This window comes from Kogia breviceps, chromosome 3, assembly GCF_026419965.1.
Source record: "Kogia breviceps isolate mKogBre1 chromosome 3, mKogBre1 haplotype 1, whole genome shotgun sequence".
NCBI classification, from domain to species: Eukaryota; Metazoa; Chordata; class Mammalia; order Artiodactyla; family Physeteridae; genus Kogia; species Kogia breviceps.
Genome location: NC_081312.1, coordinates 42686738 through 42693788, shown reverse-complemented (window position 1 = coordinate 42693788; position 7051 = coordinate 42686738). Strand labels below are relative to the sequence as shown.

Below are 7051 nucleotides of genomic sequence, written 5' to 3'. Positions count from 1 at the left end.
TATTCTATTTGTGTCCCCCACCCCACAAATATTCTCCCAGAATTTATTAAGTTTAATTTATTCTTGCTTCAAATGAAATAAATCATATATGGTTTTTAGAGGAAGAAATTGAGGCCATTGGAAATACAATGCTTTGTCCTAATGCCCAGTGAATCCCTGGCCTTAGACCTTCAGATCCTACGCTGTTTTTCACCCCGCCCCCCCTCATTTTTAACATCCTTCTTGAGATTGGGCTGGGTGCCCTTTCCTGACCATTTTGTAGCACGTAGAAGAAATAGCAGTAAGAATGATGTAGAGATATATGGGTTTGTTTTCTGAAAAAAAAATGTAACTCAAGGATTTAAAACTTTTGTATTTTATTAATATGGTCACCAAAAATACCCATCCAGATCAATGAATATTTATATTACAAACACAAAATGGTTTATCCTCAGAGATACCAGCTGTTCATAAATTTTAACCAGAAAAGTTAAAAAAGGATAGGATGTATATTTTACATGTAGTTTCTTTACACACACACATTATTTGTTTCCTTCTTAGTCTCTTCTTGGTGAGCTATAGAATTATTTTGCTGGGTAAATTATGGAATAATTGCTTGGCAAGCTCACAAAAGAAGTTAAAATGGAAAAGGATTAGTTTCTAGGCATACAAACTTTGCTCTAAGTCACAGAGGAGCTGAGTCTGATATTTTTAAGGATTAGCAATGACCAAAATACGTCCTTTCTGCTGGATGGCTGCTAAAAATGTGTCCATATCGGGACAGAGGTTCCCTTTATAACTTTATCTCTCCTATTCTCTCCTCTCCTCTCTTCCCTTCTTTTCTCTCGGCTCTCCTCCACTTCCCTCTCCTCTTTTCTTTTTTCCTCTTTAATTTTATTTTATTTATTTTTTTATACAGCAGGTTCTTATTAGTCATCCATTTTATGCACAGCAGTGTATACAAGTCAATCTCAATCGCCCAATTCATCACCCCCCCCCACCCCCCCCGCGGCTTTCCCCACTTGGTGTCCATACGTTTGGTCTCTACATCTGTGTCTCAATTTCTGCCCTGCAAACCAGTTCATCTGTACCATTTTTCTAGGTTCCACATATATGTGTTAATATACTATATTTGTTTTTCTCTTTCTGACTTACTTCACTCTGTATGACAGTCTCTAGAGCCATCCACGTCTCTATAAATGACCCAATTTCATTCCTTTTTATGGCTGAGTAATATTCCATTATATATATATATATATATATATATATATATATATATATATATATCACAACTTCTTTATCCATTCATCTGTTGATGGGCATTTAGGTTGCTTCCATGACCTAGCTATTGTAAATAGTGCTGCAATGAACATTGGGGTGCATGTGTCTCTTTGAATTATGGTTTTCTCAGGGTATATGCCCAGTAGTGGGATTGCTGGGGTGTATGGTAGTTCTATTTGTAGTTTTTAAGGAACCTCCATACTGTTCTCCATTGTGGCTGTATCAATTTACATTCCCACCAACAGTGCAAGAGGGTTCCCTTTTCTCCACACCTTCTCCAGCATTTGTTATTTGTAGATTTTCTGATGGTGCCCATTCTAACTGGTGTGAGGTGATACTCAAAAATATGGAACACTTCACAAATTTGCATGTCATCCGTGTGCAGGGGACATGCTTATCTTCTCTGTATTGTTCCAATTTTAGTATATGTGCTGCTGAAGAGAGCACTCCCTCTCCTCTTCTCTCCTCCTGTTTTCTTTTCAGGAATGCTCCATATGTTAAGGACAAACACTTATCAGGGTATTTGGTTGGAGTAACATCTTGTCCTTACTCTCATTTGGGGACCTATTTGTGGCCCAAGCATTTAGGCTGTCTGATGCCTTTCAACTTGCCCCAAGACACTCAAGCTTTGGGTAAGCTGAGGATACTCCCAGTCCTACAAGAGAAGCATCCAGGTTTCTATATTTTATATTTTCAATGACTTTGTAGGGTCAAGTAGAATAGTTGGGGTGAGGAGTGTCTTTTGGCTGAAGATAGAATGGTGGGGATAAGAAATAATTCACTGATAATAGTGTTAAGATGGAATTAGAACTTTACATTTTCAATTAATCAAAATTTTTGGAAAAGTTTTAATAACTTGAGAAAATAGTGCCTCATCTCAGTTTGCTCACTGTAGCACTCTCTTCTCTTGGTTTTATGTTTTCCTGGACAAGAGTTTCAATAAGATGAATATATCATTGACCGTCCTCTATGGGTATCTGGAAGAAAACAAAGGAATCATAAAAGAGTATTTCTCTTCTTGCATGAAAACTGCTATAATACTACAAAGTGCTGTTCTGTTTTATAGTGGGAACCATGCAGTAATAGAGTCTTTATGATGAGGTTTCTTGGAAGTTTTGTAATGCATGTGGATTTGAAGATGCAGATGGGTGTAAGTCATTAAACATTAGACCATGGCAATAAGTATGCCACTGTTCTTTTGATAATGTACAGAACTGTGTATTTTTGTGTGTGCATGCCTGTGTGGGCTTTCATTTCAAAAGATAAATATATTTTTAAAACTTCGACAAATAAAGTGATTTTTGACTATTTGTTAGTTAAGGCAAAAAAAAATGATGGCATGAATCATGTATGCAGTGATTTAGTGGACTCCACACTCATATTGAGAGTAAATCCTATTAAGATGTCCCTATAAAAAAAGTTTTTATATGATATAGAGTTTATATGTCTATATTTAAAATTTTATTCCTAACAAATTTTCTCTTGTGAGATTTTTTTAAAAATTAGCTGCTGTTTCTTGGAATAATGTTTAAGAAGGAATTTACTATATATATATATATATATATATATATATATATATATATATATATATATATATATGATTTACTAGGAGTAGAATTTGGGATTTTGTTTTAGGAGAAGTGTTGAGTACATTCAGAAAATATAAAAAGAAAAAACAACAAAACTCCCAGCTGGAGTGAGAAAAATTAAACCCTTACAGACATTTTTATCTCTGGCCAATTGGTGATTTTCCAACAGGGTCTGTCTTTTGAAATCTGTTTTTTTCTCTTCAAAATTAAACCTCAGTTGTGTCTTAAAAAGGAAACACTCCACCATTCTGTCTATCATGACTCTATAAATTTTCTTTCATAAAGGAAAAAAAAGAGTGTTTCTGAGAGTCTTGGAGTAGTCAACCAGGTGATTTCACAGTTGAATTCACATTGTCTGCATTCTCCCCTGTAATATTTCCTTAGCCTATAGAATACAGAATAAATTCTATAGTGAAACCTCAATAGCATCAGAAGTCTTTCCTGAGAACAAGAATTCTCACTAACTGTTTATTGTGGCACATATAATATTCATGAAGTGTTTACAGGTGGCCTTTAAATTTCATTATATTAACCATACCTGATGATCTGTTTGGCTCAAGAAACTTTGGCCTAGTGAAATATTGAAGATATTCAGCTATGAAGAGAAGGCCACCAGTATAGCAGAAGACAAAAGTAACCAAACTATCTGTATGTATTATGTACATTCCCTGTACCTGCCAATGTGCAAGGAGCTATAGGGAATATAGCAGATGACACAGCCGTCATTCAGAGGCAGAAAAGAAGGTATTAGCACGGTCTTGGAGACAGAGGTCTCAGCTGTAGTCATAATAGCTAATGGGAGAGAAAAAAAGGCAAGAAACAATTCTTAGACTTCAGAAGACGTGTAACTGTAAAGTATTAGAGTCTTACTTTTAACACAACACTCTTTGACTTTACTTTTATAAATTAACAGTCACCATATTTTGCGTTTCAAATGGCTATAGCTTCCTTTCGGCATTGTTGTGTGTTGATCCCCTTGTATCTCATATCTGTCTCCTAAGGACCCAGGAGCTTAATTAATGAGTGTTTGCAAGTATCACCAGTAATTACTACCCTCCTCACTTGATAGATCTGCTCTGCTGTAGGGCAGGTGAGGAGTTAGTAGAGACCACTATTATCAGAAATAATTAGCCATTTATCCAGAGCTGAAGGCTTAGTGGCCTAACCATGGGCTTTACCCATCCAGGTGGGATCAGGGGCTCTATTCTCTAGGGGTTCTATGCAGCCTCTTTGTCTCAGAATCAGCAAGTTTGCTATTTGTGTCTTTTGGCTAACAATTTTCCTTCCCTCAAAAATCTTTGAAAAGTCACCAGAGTACTGGCTGGGAGAAGCTTACTGGACTTTGGAGGACCAAGACCATTTGTCCCCTTCGCTAGAGTACTCAGGAATGTTTTCCTACAGTCCCTCTTGTGGCACTTTGTTTCCTGGATTGACTGTTCCAACAGACATGCTCAGGGAGCCTGCAAGAGCAGCAGATTGGGGATAACAACGGGCAGCCCTGGGGACAGCTGGAGGGGGAGACATACTGTATGTATTAAATCTTCATGGACAGAGAAGATGAAAAGTGGGGTCACATAGGAACCCCAGACTGAAAAACATAAGGGCAGACATGCTGAGATACAGCACTCCATTTAGGATAAACCTCTTTCTCACATGGACACTTCTATGTAAGATGCTCCAGAGTGGGTATTCACAGGTACTTATTTAATGAACACTAATCATTTTTTAAAAAATTTATTATTTTTTAACTTTTTATTTTATATTGGAGTATAGTTGATGAACAATGTTGTGATACTTTCAGGTGTATAGCAAAGTAGTTCAGTTACACATTACATCTATTCTTTTGCAAATTCTTTTCCCACTTAGGTTGTTACATAATATTGAGCAGAGTTCCCTGTGCTATACAGTAGGTCCTTATTGGTTATCCATTTTAAATATAGCAGTGAGTACATGTCAATCCCAAATCCCCTCACTATTCCTTCCCCCCACCCTCCCCCCTGGTAACCATAAGTTCCTTCTCTAAGTCTGTGAGTATATTTCTGTTTTGTAAGTAAGTTCATTTGTATCATTTCTTTTTAGATTCCACTTATAAGAGATATCATATGATATTTCTCTTTCTCTGTCTGAGTTACTTCATTCAGTATGACAATCTCTAGGTCCATTGCTGTAAGTGGCATTATTTCATTCTTTTTAATGGCTGAGTAATGTTCCATTATATATATGTGCCACATCTTTATTTTTTAAACCAGCACTCTCCAACAGAAATAAAAGGTTCATGGCATATGTAATTTACAATTTTCCAGCAGTCACACTAAAAAAGTAAAAAGAAACAGGTAAAATTAATTTTAATAATGCATTTTATTTAACCCAATATATCCAAAATATTATTTCAGCATGAAATCACTATTAAAATGATTGACGAGCTATTTACATTATTTTTTCTTTTGTACTAGGTCTTCAAAATTCGATGTGAATTTTACACTTATAGCACATCTCAGTTTGGTCTAGCTACGTTTCAAATGCCTCATAGTGCCATGTGGGTAGTGGCTTGCACATTGGACAGTACCACTCTAGGGCATGGCCTTGTAGGCCAACTGGTATTCTGTATGGTTAAAGAAAGTACTTTATGTTTTAAAACTGAACAGTGATAGCCACAAAGTGACAGCACGACCCCCCACTGAATAAAACCAACCAACCAACCAACCAACAAAAAACCTATTAAGAACAGCCTGTTGCTTGGGCTTCCCTGGTGGTGCAGTGGTTGAGAGTCTGCCTGCCGATGCAGGGGACACGGGTTCATGCCCTGGTACGGGAAGATCCCGCATGCAGCGGAGCGGCTGGGCCCGTGAGCCATGGCCGCTGAGCCTGTGTGTCCGGAGCCTGTGCTCCGCAACGGGAGAGGCCACAGCAGTGAGAGGCCCACATACCACAAAAAAAAAAAAAAAAAAAAAAAAAAAGAACAGCCTGCTGGATTCTCAACAAATTTGAATTCATCATAATGGGGTCCAGAGGTGGGCCTTGGTGAGACAGCCAATTCTTCTCCACAGAAATTTTAGTACAGCTTTTGTGACTAAATTGTTCCCACCAGCTGAACTTTACATGGCATTCTCCAGGATGACAATGTCAGTATATTAATTTATCTCTGGTTGGAGGTTCTGGGAAGTTAGGTAGAGAAGGCCAGCTAGTGTTTTCTATACTCAGGCAGCCATATAGGTCCCTTGCATTCAGTGGCAGAAAACTAAGTCGAGTTTATTTTCTTGCCTGCCCTGCACTGAGACTCAACGCAGATGGCTTGGTCTGTCAACCAGGGTCTGTATGCCTCAGTGCCTTGGCTGAGGGAGGGCGCATTGTTGGAATCACTGGAGGAATGGAAATGGTGAGGGGATTTGGAATGAAAGACGTTTGCAGTAGCATGAAAAATGATTGTTGCCTTGCCATCCTTATTCTTCCCCATACCCAAATAAGCGAAGTGGGTATTTTGAACAAATTTGAAAAGCACTTGGGGAAAGAGGAGCATTACTAAGCAAGCTGTTATAGCATGAGTTCACCAGGCACCATTGTTCTTCCTCAGAAAACCTAGATAATACAAAATGCTCAATCTGGTTTTTTGTACTGTTGCTGAGTAAGAATTTGAATTATAACAAGAGGTATACTGCTCTTAAAGGTGACTTTTTGGTTTTGCTTTTCTGTCATAAAAGGAATTTTATAGAAAACTGGAAAATATAGAAAAACATAAGAAAAAGAATTTAAAACTCATTATATCACCATCCAGTAATATACCAATATGAGGTTAACAGTCATTATTTTCTTGAGTTTTTTTTTTCCTCTGCAAATGTGCATATATATAAGAATTGGTATTACAAGTAAATGTGTGCTCTTTTTCACTTGATATAACATAAACATTTTACCATGTGTTGTCATTCTTTATAAACTATACATTTGCAGAATATGCTATATGACAATGTATTCATTCTTTCCTTTGTTGTTAGACTTCGAAGTATTTTCTAGTACTTCCTAAGTGATGTGCAGAAAAATTTTAATTTATCCAATTTAAATCTTAAATAGCTTGGTTTAAAAGTCACTCTTCGGCATTTATAGTAAAATAATAAGCTGTAAGGAGAAGCTGAAATTAAAAAAGGCTTTTATTTCATAACCCCTGGCCTTGTACCCAGGAACTTTTTTCTGAAGTTTAGTTGTGCTCT

The 7051-nt window shown here is 37.1% G+C and overlaps 1 non-coding gene across 1 annotated transcript; it reads right to left on the bottom strand.

Moving 5' to 3' along the window:
* Positions 1-1600: 1600 nt before the first annotated feature.
* LOC131754212 (U6 spliceosomal RNA) lies at positions 1601-1707 on the bottom strand. Its single transcript, XR_009335242.1, has one exon. It is a non-coding gene; the product is annotated as a U6 spliceosomal RNA (small nuclear RNA).
* Positions 1708-7051: the final 5344 nt, after the last annotated feature.